This window comes from Budorcas taxicolor, chromosome 11, assembly GCF_023091745.1.
Source record: "Budorcas taxicolor isolate Tak-1 chromosome 11, Takin1.1, whole genome shotgun sequence".
Classification (NCBI taxonomy): domain Eukaryota; kingdom Metazoa; phylum Chordata; class Mammalia; order Artiodactyla; family Bovidae; genus Budorcas; species Budorcas taxicolor.
The window spans coordinates 57,662,417-57,680,497 of record NC_068920.1 but is presented as its reverse complement, the minus strand read 5'-3'; the positions used below and the strand labels follow the sequence as shown (position 1 = coordinate 57,680,497).

At 42.0% G+C, this 18,081-nt stretch overlaps 1 pseudogene; it reads right to left on the bottom strand.

Moving 5' to 3' along the window:
* Window positions 1-431: 431 nt before the first annotated feature.
* Window positions 432-9,884, bottom strand: LOC128055638 (alkylated DNA repair protein alkB homolog 8-like; annotated as a pseudogene).
* Between the last annotated feature and the right edge of the window lie 8,197 nt (window positions 9,885-18,081).

The following is an 18,081-nucleotide window of genomic DNA, read 5'->3' as shown; positions in this document are numbered from 1 at the left end:
TAATTTAGTTCATTTAGCAACACTTTATAACAAAATTTTATCTTCAAAATGCCATACTTTTACCCTCAGATCACAAATATTTCACAAACTACTTCAATTACTTTAAAAAACCATCCCTGTCCCTCCATCATGGATTAAGTGATGTCAGCAGTAGTAGTTATTGCCTGGAGAATCCCAGGGACGGGGGAGCCTGGTGGGCTGCCATCTATGGGGTCGCACAGAGTCGGACATGACTGAAGCGACTTAGCAGCAGCAGCAGCAGTAGTAGACTGAATATATCCTAACTAGTCTCTACTTTCAAATTTCTCCCAGGCACTCTTCTTTGAAACTTTTCCACACATTTTCTCTTTAATTAAAAAATATAGGTAATTTAATCTCATTTTAAAAAATTGAGCACATCTTCCCTATATATAATATGTTCATAGAGATAATCAGACCTTTTGAAGAATTACACACCAGTTACCCTGATTATAGTAACTTTACAGTATGCTGATATTACTCAAAGTCTGGCAGGCAGCTTCCAATCCTCCCTCACAAAACACATGGTAATAACGATGAAACACAGGACCTGGGTCACGGGATCCTAATGGACCAAATGTCTCAACACACTTGTCCTTATCAGGATTTCCCTTAAAGTGCCAGGGAGCCAGTAAGTCTTGAGAATGAAAAGAAGTCCTGTTAGTATGAATAGGCAACTTGGAATTAGCAACATTCCTTGAATTACATTCTCTATCTTGAAAGTCATTTATGGAGGAGACAGAATGGGCTGAGTCTTGATTGCCTACAATAGGCAACTGCTTCACAAGCAACTCTTGCACTGATGTATCATTGCTGATTCCTTCTGTCATGCCTTGACTAGTTCTGTTTTCTCTAAGATACTTGGACTTCTTATTATATTCTTGCTCCATAGTCCAAACACAGATGAGTGCCTTCCCACCAGGTCTTACGAGTCAAACAAGTTCTTGGAGAGCTGCCACTCTACGCTCTGCTGTAGCAAAATGGTGAATAACAGCAATGGAAATGCAAGCGTCACAAGATCCACTGAGGACTGGTACTGCCAAAGCATCACAGACAAAGCCCTAATATTGCCTCTCTCTACAAATGTCCACAAGGTTTTGGCTATGATCACAGCCAATCATATATAACTCCTCACTGATGCCAAGATACCTTCCATTTCCACATCCAATATCAGCAACTAATGAACCACTTGGCAAAGCTTTCAAAAACTCTACTATATGTGGCCAAGAGGGGTGTCTCATGCTGCTGAAGTGCCTAGCAATTTCTTCATAAACCTGATGGACATAATCTTGCTCCAGTTATAAGGCTTCTTTATCACTCTCTGGAAATGATGCAGGAGTCTCCTTCATCTGCTATCACAGACCAAAGTGTAACTACAATTACAAGGTGTTTGTTTCACTTTCTAAATGTAAATGATGTCCGTATTCCCCTCTTATTTAAAGTCAAGTCTTCAACATCACTGGTGATAACTCCACTTTTGTGACCCTGGGATGCTTGAACAGTATCAAATTTTGTGGGTGTGATTCCATGGGGCCAAAGTGTTATGCTCCGAGCCTGTATCTCCGAAATGACCGAGAGAGCAAGTCCACCACAGTACTGCAAATGCATGAAGGGAGTTTGTTTATTCCTAGCGCGCTAGGGCCCAAGTCTCATCCCACACAAGGGAATCCAACAAGAGCCCCGAACAAAGGAGTATGGTGGCTTATATACAGGCAGTTCTTTGTCTCAGTTACAGGAGTAGCTGGCGTTACATGATTGGCCAGGCAGGATGAGCGCATATCCTGTCTCTTTCTGGTAAACATGACTCAGGTCCTAGAGACCGTCGTTTGGTCCCTAACATTCCCCCCTGTCCTTAGATCATATAGAGGAATCTTCCTCTCTGTCCTGAGACACAGTTTGATATTGTTGTCGAAGCACAAACAGCTGTACTGTATTTATGCGTTCCTTTACAAAGGCTACAAGTCTATTGATAATACATGGGCCGAAGGTAAGCATTAGCAAAAGTACTAGCAGGGGTCCTAGCAAGGTGGAGATTAAGGTAGTCAGCCAAGGGGATTGTTGAAACCAAGATTCAAACCATCCCTGCTGAGCCTCATGTTCTCGTTTACGTTGGGCTAGTCCTTCTCTCACTTTGGCCATAGATTCTCTAACTATTCCTGTATGATCCGCATAGAAACAGCACTCTTCTCCTAGGGCAGCACAGAGTCCCCCTTGTTGCAGAAAGAGCAGATCTAATCCCCTCCTGTTTTGCAGAACTACTTCAGATAGAGAAGTTAGAGACGATTCTAAATGACTAATAGATTATTCTATACGGGTAATGTCTTCATCTCTGGCCGCTCTCAGGGAGTTAAATCCTTGGCTTTGCAGGGACAGAGCTGTTATTCCGGTTCCAGCCCCGGCTATTCCAAGACCGAACATAGTTGCTATGGTTATGGCGGTAAGAGGTTCCCTCTTAACTTTATAAGTTCTTTTTGGAGGATTTAGAGTTAATTTCTGGGCCCAATAATCATATATTGCTTTCTCTGGTTGGTACAGAATCTTTGGCACGACAGCCACCATAACACAGAATTCTTCTTTGGGGTCAAAGATTGAGCTATGCAGGCATGGAGTTAGCCCCGTGTGTGAACAGACCCACCATCCCCCCATTTGAGGTATTAACCATTTAGCTACAGGCAAATCATCAGGCTCGACGACATGCACACAAAGTGGAGACTTTGCTGGTAACACTGTGCCCATGCATAAGCCCTTTCCCCATACCTCTTTTATCATCAGACCCACCTTTCAGTCCCCCAAATGACATTGAGGAGGATCGGTGCTGTTGGCCCAGTCATAAGAGGCATTGAGGCCTACTGCTTCATAATAAGGGGGAATTAAGTTGTAACATAACCAACAAGATTTAGTTGCCTCAGGATGGGTCTGATTCAGGGTGGCATAAGCTGCCCTAATCAGCTTCCATAGGGGATCTATTTCAGCGAGCACTTCTGCTTCGGGGCTCACTGCCAAAGATGTTGGCATGGAAGTCGTTAGGTAGGGGGGGTTACAGCCAGCTTTTCTACTTTGTTGGGCCCAATACTGTGTACAAGAATTGGCTCTAAGACCTGGCTCACTACTATAATCCCTTTTCCATCAATCCCAAACCCTCCTGATTCCCTCGTCTGTAGCCCCCAAGATAGGCCAGAGATCCAGGTCCCCTCTTTTTTGCTTTTTTCTGGATTGAACCTTATTCTGACTTGTGCATAATTGCAACTTTCACAGCTAAAAGTTGGATCTCCGAGGACCCTAGGGAGGGGCTTGGCAAATGAAAAATTAAGTAAATCTCGATTTCCTACTTCCCAGCGCCGAGGTCCATCATTAGAAGTAACACAATCCCAAGTTTTACAATAAGAGTCTTGTGTCCCCCCACAGGTCTTCCAGTCATGTCTGGGTGCACCTGGGCATGCCCAGAACCCTTGTTCTCGGAGATAACCCCTAGCCCAAGGCACATTTACCATCGGCTTAAGGTCAAAGTGCAAGTCTGGCCACCATGTGTTTGGTGGATGTATTGCGGTAGTGGAGTTTAGCACCTCTCGTGTTAGTCCATTTTGCAGCTTCCAGGTGATTTTGACGGGTTGATGCGGGTTCACGCTGGCAACTCCGGAGCAGAGTAACTGGGTCACCCACAAGACGGCCCAGCCGAGTTGTCCTGGTCCTGTTGATGCCTTCGAAGCTTTAGCCTCAGGGGGTTGGACGGGTACAGAGATGCTTCCCATTTTTTCTTAGCGTCTTCCTGCTCTGCTGAAGCAGCTGGGCGTACGTGGTTGCAATGCACCCAAGGCCCGATACCGTCGACCTTTAGGGCAGTTGGGGTGGTAAGAAGAACAACATAAGGACCCTTCCATTTGGGTTCTAGTGCCTTGGTTTGGTGCCTTTTGACCCATACCCAGTCTCCTGGGCCAATGTCATGTGAGGGAATATTTCCCTTATTTTGACCCACATATATTTCCCGGAGCAGTTTCCAGGCACGAGAGTGCACCTTGCTTAAGGCTATCAAGGCCTCTTGGAATTGCCCCAACGTGGGAGGCGGTAGTTTCTTTCCTTCAAATATTGGACATACAGGGGGAGGTCTCCCATACACAATTTCAAATGGGATCAGATTAAGTTGATAAGGAGTATTACGCTCACGGAAGAGGGCGAAGGGAAGGAGGGTCACCCAGTCCCCGCCAGTCTCTATAGCCAATTTAGTTAAAGTTTCTTTTAGAGTCCGATTCATTCTTTCTACTTGCCTTGAGCTCTGTGGACTGTATTCACAATGTAACTTCCATTTAGTCCCCAGGGCTAAGGCAAGGCTCTGAACTATTTGACTCACAAAAGCAGGTCCATTATCAGAGCCGATGGTCACTGGCAGGCCAAACCTGGGAACTATTTCTTCTAAAATCTTTTTTGCCACTATCATCGCGGTTTCTCCCTTTGTAGGAAAAGCTTTTACCCACCCTGAGAAGGTATCCACCAACACTAACAAGTACTGGTAACCATACTTGCCTGGCCTTACTTCAGTGAAATCCATTTCCCAGTGTTGCCCTGGTGCTTTTCCCCGATACCTCAGTCCTGCATGTTGTCCTTTTCCTGGCCTCATCTGTTGACACACCTTACAAGCATGCACTATGTTCTTTACAGTTGTCTGGTGCCGGGGAAACCGCAGGCGCGCAGTTTGAAAGAGCATCAGAGTCTTCTTTTCTCCCAGATGAGTAGACAAGTGCAAATGCTCACATAGTTGCCGTCCCAACTGAGCAGGGAGTATCAGGTAGCCGTCCAAGTCTCGGTACCATCCATCTTCATCTTTTTGAAGGTTGGTGTGTTTTTGGATCCAAGCAAGGTCTGTGGATGAATACTCAGGGGTTGGGGGCAGAGTTCCTATACCTGGAGGTGGAAGTCCAATCACCAACACAGGGGTGATGAAATCTTCATCAGCTACTTTTCGAGCTGCCAGGTCTGCGGCACGATTCTCTCGTGCCGTGGGGCTGTCACCCTTCTGATGTCCAGGTACGTGTACTATTGACACAGCCCGAGGCATCTGTACAGCCTCTTAAAAAGTCTACGGATTTCAGGCAAGTTTTTAATTTATTTTCCTTCAGCTGTCAAAAGCCCCCATTCCTGATATATCGGGCCCTGGATGTGTACCATGCCAAAAGCATAGCGACTGTCAATGAAAATAGTTATTCTTTTTCCTTTGGCTCTCTCTAATGCTTGTATCAGGGCAATTAACTCTGCCTTTTGTGCTGAGGTATCCAGGGGAAGGGCCTCTGCCCATATCGTCTGTCCAGAGTCATCTACTACTGCGGCTCCTGCCCATCTCTGTCCATCTTTTACATAACTGCTGCCATCTGTGAACCATTTTAGCTCACTGTTCTCCAGTGGAGTATCGGTTAAGTCCTTTCGCATTGCTGTTACCCCGGCCAGTATCTCATCACAATCATGGAGGGGGCTATTTTCCCCCGGATTGGGCAAAAGAGTGGCCGGATTTAGAGTGCAGGGCATTTGGAAATGAATCCGTGGGGTGTCAAGTAGCAAGGCCTGATGGTGCGTCAAGCGGGCATTAGAAATCCATTTACCTGGGGGTTGCTTTAAAACTCTCTCTATGGCATGAGGAGTGTAGACCAAGAGTCTCTGTCCATAAGTCAGTTTATCAGCATCGTGGACTAAGAGCGTGGTGGCCACAATGATAGGGAGGCAAGGTGGCCATCCGGCTGCCACTGGGTCCAGTCTCTTGGAAAGGTAAGCTACAGGTCGCTTCCATGGCCCCCATCTCTGTGTTAGTACCCCTTTTCCTATCCCCCGCTTTTCATCTACAAATAATTGAAAAGGCTTAGATGGATCAGGGAGGGCAAGGGCAGGAGCTTCTAGCAAGGCTCACCTGAGCTCTTGGAAGGCCTCTTTCATTGGCTCAGTCCACTTCCAGTCCTTGTTTTCTTTGGTCCCTTCATATAGGGGCCTGGCCTTTTCTGCAAACCCCAAGATCCATAACCGGCAATATCCCACAGTTCCCAGAAATTCTCTCACTTGTCTAGGGTGAGCCGGCTCAGGGATCTGGAGGATGGTTTCTTTCATAGCCTGTGTTAGCCACCTCTGGCCCTGTTTTATCTTATAACCGAGGTATGTAACCTCTTTCTTGGCAATCTGGGCCTTTTTGGCACTAGCCCTGTAACCTAAAGTCCCCAAGGTTTGGAGAAGGTCACCTGTTGCCTCTTGGCACTCTTTCTCTGTAGCCGCTGCCAGCATAAGGTCATCAACATATTGTAATAAAACAATGGTAGGGTGTTCAACCCAATACTCATGGAGGTCTTCGTCCAGGGCCTCATTAAATAACGTGGGTGAGTTTTTGAAACCCTATGGTAAGCGAGTCCATGTCAGCTGCACAGGAGTCTGACCACCGTCTTCCTGCCATTCGAAGGCAAAGATCTCTTGGCTTGCGGGGGCAAGAGGCAAACTGAAAAAGGCATCTTTTAAATCTAAAACAGTGTACCAAATGTAGTTTGGAGGCAAGTTGCTTAGCAATGTATAAGGGTTAGGAACCATAGAATGAATATCATTCACCCGTTTGTTGACTTCTTGTAGATCTTGAACCGGTCTAAAATCAGTTCCCCCAGGCTTTTTCACAGGCAACAGCGGAGTGTTCCATGGGGACCGGCACCTTTTTAGGACCCCAGTGTCTATGAGGAGTTGTATATGAGGAGTAATTCCTTGTCGAGCCTCTTGACTCATGGGATACTGTCGTACCCTCACCGGGGAAGCACTGGCTTTCAGTTCCACAATGATAGGGGGCCTCTGTTTGGCTAGTCCCATTACTGCAGTTTCAGCCCAGGCCTGAGTGTATCTTTGAACCCATGGTTGTACTTCGGGGCTTATTGTCACTGGGGCCTCTGGCAAGTAGAGTCTGTATTCATCTTTTAATGCCAGAGACAAGACCTGAAGAGGATGCCTGGTCCCATCTAAAACTGACACTTGTCCGTGGTCGAAATGAATTTGGGCATTTACTTTAGACAGTAAATCCCTTCCCAACAAGGGCGCTGGACACTCAGGTATCACCAGAAAAGAATGGATTACCTGGTGGGCCCCCAAGTTCACATGCCATTTTGTAGTCCATCCAGATCATTTAGTTCTGGTTGCTCCCTGCACCCAGCTACTTTTTTTAGACATGGGTCCATCTTTTTGGTTTAAGACTGAGTATTGGGCTCCCGTGTCCACCATGAAGCCAACCAGTTTCCCCTCCACATTTATAGTTACCCAGGACTCGGGGAGGGGCTTCGAGCCCTGACCCCCCTACTCGCTATCCTCACCCACGTAGAGGATATGACTGTCTGGAGAGGGAGTCTTGTTCTTTGGGTTCTTGGGCCCCTCTTTTAGATTTTTCTTGGGCCATTTATCTTTCCAATGTCCAAACTCTTTACAAAACGCACATTGGTTTTTCTCAAGCTTATGCCTTGTCGTTTTTTCTTCAGTTTTTGAGTCCAGTTTTTTCCCTTTCTGGAACCTGTTTTTGTTTTCAACCCCAGCAAAAAATATCTGGGCCAGCTCTTTTCGATTTTTACAGTTTTCTTCAGCTCTAAATTCTCTTTCTTCTCTTCTAATGCGGTCCTCTCTCTCTTCTGGGGTCTCTCTATGATTAAAAACTCTCTCGGCTGCCCTCACTAGATCTTGCGAGGATTGTTCATTTAACCTCTCTATCTTTTGTAACTTTTTTCCAATATCGGGGGCTGCTTGATTTACAAATGCTAACATAACTGACGCTCGTGACTCATCTGCCTGTGGGTCCATAGGGGTATACTTTCTAAAAGCTTCCATTATCCTTTCAAGGAAGGCTGCTGGGCTCTCATTTGGTTCCTGCCTCACTGAATTTATTTTGGCCAAATTAGTTGGCTTCCTGGCGGCTGCTCTAAGGCCGGCCATAAGAGTCTGATGGTACACTCAGAGACGCTCCCTACCTTCAGCGTGTTCGAAGTCCCAGTTGGGTCGCACCAAGGGGAATCCCTCCTCAATAAGGTTAGGCTGTATTGCGGGCCTCCCATCCACCCCTGGCACATTTTTCCAAGCTTCTGACAGGAATCGCTAGCGCTCCTCTGTAGTGAAAAGCACCTGTAACAGTTGCTGACAATCATCCCAAGTGGGATTGTGAGTAAAAAGGATAGACTCTAAAAGATCAATAAGACCCTGCGGTTTTTCAGAGAAGGAGGGAGTCTGGGTTTTCCAATTGTACAAATCACTAGTGGAGAAGGGCCAATACTGATATGTCTGCTCTCCACCCTCTCTGGCTGGTCCCGCCCAGACCGGAAACGCGTGAACGGTGGAGGAGGGGACTTCTGGGTCTTCTTCCGCTATGCTGGCCATTTCTCTTGTTCTTCCCCGAGTTCCCTGGGAGGGGCCCCCTTCTCTGGGATGAGCTGAAGGCTCGGTTCTCCTCTTGGCTTCTCCCAATGAAACCTGTGGAACCTGTGGAAGTAAGGGCGGATGTGGATCCGCATACGGGGGTGGGAACAATTCGGTCTCCAGATCTATCAGATTAGGATACAGAGAAGATTCTTGGAAGACCGGCTTTGGTCGATTCTCATCCTTTTTTCCTTCTTTTTCTTCAGAAGCCTTCATGACTAGCACCTGTGGGCTTGGTGAGGTTGGAGTTGGGGAAGAGGGACGGGGAGGTTTAGGAGGAGCGAGAACAAAGGGTCTAAGCCATTCTGGCGGGTTTCTCACTAGATCCTGCCAGACCAGAATGTAGGGAGTCTGATCTGGGTGCCCGGCAGGACTAGGAGTAAGCACCCTCTCTTTAACTGCCTCGATAATTTGGGGATTGAAGGTTCCCTCTTGTGGCCATCCGACGTCAAAGGTGGGCCACTCGGCGGAACAGAAAGTCACCAGTTTGCTCTTCTTTACCAGTAACGAAAGATTCTGAGCTCTAGACTTGAAATCAGAGAGGTGGTTAATCATAAGAGATAAAGGAGTAGAAGTTGTTTGTCCCATGATCACAGAAAAGTACACTGGGAGCCAACAGAGCACACAAAGAGCAGCACAGACACCACAAATAGACAAACAGATAACAAACACAAGGCGGCCACTGACAATGCACTCAATCTTACCTGCAGGATGTTCACAGAGCCAGCTGCCTCCCCAGCACAAAAGTAGGCCCCAGCCTTATGCTGGACTTAATCCAGTAACCAGAGTCAGCTGCCTCCCCAGCACGAAACCGGGCCCCAGCCTTACGCTGGACTTGCCTCTGCACTTTACAGCCAGATGCCTCCCCAGTACGATACTGGGCCCTGGACTTAATCTGGGCTTCTGCAACATTAGCACCAGTGCTCAGAGCTCTTATCTCCTAACGAGGTTACTCCCTTTTACCAGGAGAGTTGTTCTCCCTGGCAGGACGGAGATCCCGGACGAGCCCCCAGATGTTATGCTCCGAGCCCGTATCTCCGAACCGACCGAGAGAGCAAGTCCACTTCAGTATTGCAAACGCATGAAGGGAGTTTGTTTATTCCTAGCGCGCTAGGGCGCAAGTCTCATCCCACACAAGGGAATCCGACAAGAGCCCCGAACAAAGGAGTATGGCGGCTTATATACAGGCAGTTCTTTGTCTCAGTTACAGGAGTAGCTGGCGTTACATGATTGGCCAGGCAGGATGAGCACATATCCTGTCTCTTTCTGGTAAACATGACTCAGGTCCTAGAGACCGTCGTTTGGTCCCTAACACAAAGGTATCTAGATTCCCTTGTCATCACCAGCAAACTCCGTCAAGGCAGTATAACTGGCACTGTCATACCATCTGGGTGCTTAAAATCCATGACAATCTCTGATCCCAAATGGAGAGAAACGATCTCATCCTCAAATATAGTGGTAAACATATTTTAGAGAGAAATGAGCAGATTTTGAATACATAAACAAATATATGTAATTATTAGGGGAGACCTTCGGAAGTGACTACTACTACTACTAAGTCACTTCAGCTGTGTCTGACTCTGTGTGACCCCACAGACAGCAGCCCACAGACAGCAGCCCACCAGGCTCCCCCATCCCTGGGATTCTCCAGGCAAGAACACTGGAGTGGGTTGCCATTTCCTTCTCCAATGCATGAAAGTGAAAAGTGAAAGTGAAGGCACTCAGTCATGTCAGACCCTCAGCAACCCCATGGACTGCAGCTTTCCAGCTTTTCCAGGCTCCTTCGTCCATGGGATTTTCCAGGCAAGAGTACTGGAGTAGGGTGTCGTTACCTTCTCGGTAGAATATAAAAGAAAACTCAGGCAAGATGAGGGGATGAGTTGGCCCTTTGTTATGCTTCTGGTGGTTAATTGTGTGTAAACCCCTTGGGTGAAACAGTGTCCTAGGCAGAGAGAACAAGGTGGGCAGAGAAACATCAGGTTTGGCAGATTCAAGGAATTGTCAGAAGAATAAAGTGCCTGGAATAAGCAGCTGTAGGACATAGAATTGATTTAAAATATTGAAGTACAAAACTAATTGGTTGGGACTGGTCATCCATGATAAACAGACACGAGAAAGTATCTGCATTTACAAATGTTATTAAGAGTCTTATGTGTAGACTACCTGCACTGTTTATCACTAACTGAGGCATTTGCTGTTAAACCATTCAGTGTATCCTATTTCAGTCGTTTGATTGGATTCTGCAAGAGACTCTGCAGGTTATGGACCCATAACCTAAAATCTGTAAAACATCAACTCTAATTTGTACTTCAGAGGATTTCTATGAGGAAAAATGGGGAAAATCAAACCAAATATGCAAATGTAGGGTACTTGATAATCTACCTTTCTTTGGCAAACAATTTATAGTACTAGTTTTCTACCTATGATGATTTCATTATAAACAATCTTTGTTTGAGTACTTCTCACATCAATATACTATCTAGCATTATTGGAAGATATATTGATATTTAAATCCATTTTATTAAAAACCAGTTTCATAGTAAAAATGCTCTTTATAAAATGAAAGCTATTATTAAAGGGATTCTCATGTACATTATTTGAGTTTATTTAATGATGTATTGAAACAGTTTTTTTTTTTAATGTATAATAGATAATCAATTCTTCATCAGTAAATCATGTCTTCATATAAAAGCTCTTGTCTGAGATATGGTCCTGGATGTGGACTTCACATCAACACATTAAGACCTGGCATCCTTTCCTACTTATATTATTGGAACATTCATCAGGATATACTGTAAACAAATGAAAGATGGTCTACCAGTTTTGTGAAAAAATATAAATAAAAGGGATACATTTAAAACAACAGAGTAGTCCCCTTAGCTCTTCTTCTTCAATCTAGTTGACAGGAACATTAAACATTTACAATCTGGTCTTTAGGTGTACATAGTATGTTCATTTAAAATCTAAAGAAACCATTTAGTCCTACTGATATTTAAAACAATGTGTGTTTTATTTCCATCTGAGAAATTTTGCAAGTCAGTTTCATGCAAGCATCCCAGAGTGAACACAATGTACTAAGTTTCAGTGACTCTGGTTCTGAGGAAAGATTGTGACTTTATATTATTTCAGGTCATTTTTTTTTCTAATTAATTTATGCTTCCAACTCAGCACTAGAGTTTGGTTATGAAACAAAGGGCAGTGTGTGTTTAAAACTTAAAAACTATCTCCAGTTTTTAAGACCTTTTTGTTTTGTAGCATTTCATATATATCCACTAAACAGCTTATTTCTTGCCTGCAAAACTTACATAAAGATGATTCTAACTTTTTCTTTAAATTTGATAGTTGCCTTGATAACATTTCTATGTCTCTTAGGAAGAAGCTTTGAGAAATAAAGCTCTGTAATTTTTATAGATCCACTGACAATTATTTACCATCTGTAAACGTGCTGTAACACTTAACAAAAACTGAAAAGTTTCTTAATGGCTAGGAGCATTCTTGTAATGATTCAGAGTAAATTTTGAGTTTGGAATGAGACCTCTTCTCTGAGATGCTCCATACAGATCTGGACATAATTTTCCAAGGTATTAGAATATTATGTCTTATTTGTTTGTCTCTACTTTTCCACCAATAATTTCCTCTGTGATGCATGATACGTATTGGAGGATACACACACCATAACAGAGGATGACAACAAAAAGCACTCTGGAAACTAATACAGCATCACACATTGCTCCACATATCCTAAATGCCAAGAGTAAAAGACCTTTACTTTCCAACTTTTTCTAATTTTCATGCACTTTCTTCTTCCCTAAATGCCTCACAAGCTTTATCATAGGTGGGCTTTGTTTATCTACAAATTTGTGTTTATTGTTAAATAAGGTGACTTTTCAAAGTGACACAAGACCTGCATTGCTATTGTGCTGCTTTGAAGCCTGTTGCTTAAAGTGTTCTGTTTAAAAACCTAAACACAGATAAATTGTGTGTTATAAGAGTAAAATCTTCCTGAGCCCTGTCTCCCTGTAGTATCCAATGAGTTCACTGTGGTTTGGATTAGATCCAGATTCCCATTTCTGGCACCATGATTGATTCTCTGCTCCCTGGCACACAGCACATGCCCCTGACCCAAGCATCAAATGTTTATCTGACCTTCTGCATCTGTGCTGTGACAGGCTTCACTTTGGGAATGTCTTCCAGCTAATTTGTATGCTAGGTGTTAACCAGATGTCTGATATTAGGAGAGAGGATGGCTCAAAGTTTACCTAGAGGTTGGATGCCTGTGATGACCATTTTTCTAAACTAAAAATTGAGACAAATTGGTTGACAAATATGAATAAACTTGTGGGCATAAAGGGAGATAATATTTTAAAATATAACCATCCTGGAAAAATCCAAAATGGGAAATTTAGACACACAAACATATCCAAGAACACACACACATACATCCTTGGTTAAATGCATAGCCACTCCGTTCTTCTCAACAGAAATTAGCAATGATCAATCAATCTCTGATCAGGAATTATTGCTGATCATAGATTACCAGTTATCAATGACAATTTTCAAAGTTTATTCTGTATAGAGCTATCTACACATTGTGTGAGACTTCCATTTCAGACTATTTAATTTGCACAGGTTTTTTTTAATTCATCTCAAAAATGTAGTTAGATATTTTCCTATTAATCCAGTGAGTCTAATTATTTTAATTTTATATTTATATAAAACAGTTTACTAATTCTATGGTGGAAAATCTGAAGCCTTTTACTATTGAGATCTCACATTTATTTTTTTAGATCCAAGCACTCAAACTATATACAGTATTGTATTTGGTTCAATAGGAGAATAGAAAAAATATTATTTTCATCATGTAAGCATATAATGATTTTATGATATATTAAATATTAAAGAAATTATAAATTCCTGGCATCATCCTGAAATATTTTCTGTAAACACACACACACACACACACATATACATATTTGTTTATATCTACTTAAAAGCATAGATCAATTTTTTAAGAGTTATTATACTGGTCTTAGGGAGAAGGTAATGGCACCCCACTCCAGTACTGTTGCCTGGAAAATCCCATGGATGGGGGGGCCTGGTGGGCTGCAGTCCATGAGGTCGCTAAGAGTCAGACACAACTGAGCAACTTCACTTTCACTTTTCACTTTCATGCATTGGTGAAGGAAATGGCACCCCACTCCAGTGTTCTTGCCTGGAGAATCCCAGGGACAGAGGAGCCTGGTAAGAGGCCGTCTATGGGGTCACACAGAGTCGGACACGACTGAAGCAACTTAGCAGCATACTGGTCTTAAGGAGTAAATATATCCAACTAGCTTAAAAAGCAATTGCTTCAGTCAAGGCAAAGATTTCACAGTATAACTGCCAGTAAAACTATTTCAAATAATTTATGTTCAGTTTGCAGATTTCTTAAGGATCCACACAGACAGCTGCAAGTTGTCTTGGAGAATCTATAATGAAGGTAACTCTTATGAGACTTTCTTCTATATGGAAAAAATAATACAGGCTTGACATTCATGCACGTAATGTATTTTTAAGATGACATTTACACAATTCTGTTCTTGCCAATAAAAATTAACAATCCAAAGAAGAAAGTTCTTCTATGGTACAATATAACTGAAAAGGCCTAATGCTCCAATTTATACACTTCAACTCATTCTTTAATCAAATTAGTACTATCCTAATGGAAATATTTTTAAATAATCCAATATTTACAGCACCAAAATATATATTTATCTAAGAAAATTTAGAAGATAACCAAACGTGATTTTACAAAAGAAACAAAAAGATAAATATTATACATTGCTTCAGGTTTTATTAATGGTAAGAAATGAGCACACTGTATGCACGTTTGTATCCTGGGTCTGAACACAGACCAAAAGCTGTGCTTATATAACCATGTTGTCAACAACACACCTTGTGTAGCAGCATGGACTCTGCATTGCAAGATCAAATGGAAACAACTTGAAAAGCCAATGAGGGGAAAGGAAAAGGAATAAGTTCAAGGAAAGGCTTATTCTCAAGGTCAAAACTTAACTCCATCAGTTCACAAATTCAGGTATTTAAAAAATATTTTATTTTGGTACTTAATTTTAGAGTTTGAGCACCTATTCTGTCAGGCAGATAAAAAATAAATTAGCATCTATTGTTCATGACCATCTCCTCTACTTGCCATTGGTTTCTGTGATGTAACTCTGTGGTCTACCCAACACAGTGCCCAGGCTGGGTTTCCTGGTTCCTTCCATGTCACCCTCTACAAAGACTCCAGCAGCCAACATAGGCAGTGCAGACCCAAACAATTTTTGTTGCTCTTGAAACACTGGTTCTTTGTTTCAATGAGGTTAGATTTTTTTTTTCTCTCTCTCTCTCTCTCTTTTGATTTTTTTTTTTTGGTTCAGTTTTTCTTTATTTTTTTTTTTATTTTTTTTTAATTTTAAAATCTTTAATTCTTACATGTGTTCCCAAACATGAACCCCCCTCCCACCTCCCTCCCCATAACATCTCTGTGGGTCATCCCCATGCACCAGCCCCAAGCATGCTGTATCCTGCGTCAGACATAGACTAGCGATTCAATTTTACATGATAGTATACATGATAGAATGCCATTCTCCCATATCATCCCACCCTCTCCCTCTCCCTCTGAGTCCAAAAGTCCGTTATAGACAGCTGCGTCTTTTTTCCTGTCTTGCATACAGGATCGTCATTGCCATCTTTCTAAATTCCATATATATGTGTTAGTATACTGTATTGGTGTTTTTCTTTCTGGCTTACTTCACTCTGTATAATCGGCTCCAGTTTCGTCCATCTCATCAGAACTGATTCAAATGAATTCTTTTTAACGGCTGAGTAATACTCCATTGTGTATATGTACCACACCTTTCTTATCCATTCATCTGCTGAGGGACATCTAGGTTGTTTCCATGTCCTGGCTATTATAATCAGTGCTGCGATGAACATTGGGGTACATGTGTCTCTTTCAATTCTGGTTTCCTCGGTGTATATGCCCAGCAGTGGGATTGCTGGGTCATAAGGGAGTTCTATTTGCAATTTTTTAAGGAATCTCCACACTGTTCTCCATAGTGGCTGTACTAGTTTGCATTCCCACCAACAGTGTAGGAGGGTTCCCTTTTCTCCACACCCTCTCCAGCATTTATTGCTTGCAGATTTTTGGATCGCAGCCATTCTGACTGGTGTGAAGTGGTACCTCATTGTGGTTTTGATTTGCATTTCTCTGATAATGAGTGATGTTGAGCATCTTTTCATGTGTTTGTTAGCCATCCGTATGTCTTCTTTGGAGAAATGTCTATTTAGTTCTTTGGCCCATTTTTTGATTGGGTCGTTTATTTTTCTGGAATTGAGCTGCATAAGTTGCTTGTATATTTTAGAGATTAGTTGTTTGTCAGTTGCTTCATTTGCTATTATTTTCTCCCATTCAGAAGGCTGTCTTTTCACCTTGCTGATATTTTCCTTTGTTGTGCAGAAGCTTTTAATTTTAATTAGATCCCATTTGTTTATTTTTGCTTTTATTTCCAGAATTCTGGGAGGTGGATCATAGAGGATCCTGCTGTGATTTATGTCTGAGAGTGTTTTGCCTATGTTCTCCTCTAGGAGTTTTATAGTTTCTGGTCTTACATTTAGATCTTTAATCCATAAAAACCATATGATTATCTCAATAGATGCAGAGAAGGCCTTTGACAAAATTCAACATCCATTTATGATAAAAACTCTCCAGAAAGCAGGAATAGAAGGAACATACCTCAACATAATAAAAGCTATATATGACAAACCCACAGCAAACATTATCCTCAATGGTGAAAAATTGAAAGCATTTCCCCTAAAGTCAGGAACAAGACAAGGGTGTCCACTTTCACCGCTACTATTCAACATAGTTCTGGAAGTTTTGGCCACAGCAATCAGAGCAGAAAAAGAAATAAAAGGAATCCAAATTGGAAAAGAAGAAGTAAAACTCTCACTGTTTGCAGATGACATGATCCTCTACATGGAAAACCCGAAAGACTCCACCAGAAAATTACTAGAGCTCATCAATGAATATAGTAAAGTTGCAGGATATAAAATCAACACACAGAAATCCCTTGCATTCCTATACACCAATAATGAGAAAGTAGAAAAAGCAATTAAGGAAACAATTCCATTCACCATTGCAACGAAAAGAATAAAATACTTAGGAATATATCTACCCAAAGAAACTAAAGACCTATATATAGAAAACTATAAAACACTGATGAAAGAAATCAAAGAGGACACTAATAGATGGAGAAATATACCATGCTCATGGATCGGAAGAATCAATATAGTGAAAATGAGTATACTACCCAAAGCAATTTACAAATTCAATGCAATCCCTATCAAGCTACCAGCCATATTTTTCACAGAACTAGAACAAATAATTTCAAGATTCGTATGGAAATACAAAAAACCTCGAATTGCCAAAGCAATCTTGAGAAAGAAGAATGGAACTGGAGGAATCAACTTGCCTGACTTCAGGCTCTACTACAAAGCCACAGTCATCAAAACAGTATGGTACTGGCACAAAGACAGACATATAGATCAATGGAACAAAATAGAAAGCCCAGAGATAAATCCACACACATATGGACACCTTATCTTTGACAAAGGAGGCAAGAATATACAATGGAGTAAAGACAATCTCTTTAACAAGTGGTGCTGGGAAAACTGGTCAACCACTTGTAAAAGAATGAAACTAGATCACTTTCTAACACCACACACAAAAATAAATTCAAAATGGATTAAAGATCTCTTTTGATTTTTATTGGAGTATATTTGTTTTGGAATGTTGTGTTAGTGTCTGCTGTACAGCAAAATGAATCAGCTATATGTAAACATACAACTCCTCTTTTTTGGACTTCCTTACCATTTTAGATCACCACAGAGCATTAAGTAGAATTTACTATATATCTAATTCTGTTTTATTGACTAGGCTTTGACTCTGTGGGTCACAACAAACTGTGGAAAATTCTTAAAAAAGAATACCAGACTACTTTACCTGCCTTCTGAGAAATCCGTATGCAGGTCAAGAAGCAACACGTAGAACCAAGCGTGAAACAGACTGGTTCCAAATTGGGAAAGGAGTATGTCAAGGCTGTATATGGTCATCCTACTTATTTAGCTTAAATGCAGAGTACATCAGGTGAAATGCCAGGCTGGATGGAGCACAAGCTGGAATCAAGATTGCCGGGAGAAATATCAATAACCTCAGATATACAGATGACACCACCCTTATAGCAGAAAGTGAAGAGAAACTAAAGAACCTCTTGATGAAAGTGAAATAAGAGAGTGAAAAAACTGGCTTAATCACCACTGCAATGAAAAGAATAAAATATTTAGGAATATGTCTACCTGAAGAAACAAAAGACCTATATATAGAAAACTATAAAACACTGGTGAAAAAAATCAAAGAGGACATAAATAGATGGAGAAATATACTGTGTTCATGCATTGGTAGAATCAATATAGTGAAAATGAGTATACTACCCAAAGCAATCTATAGATTCAATGCAATCCCTATCAAGCTACCAACAGGATTTTTCACAGAGCTAGAACAAACAATTTCACAATTTGTATGGAAGCACAAAAAACCTCGAATAGCCAAAGCAATCTTGAGAA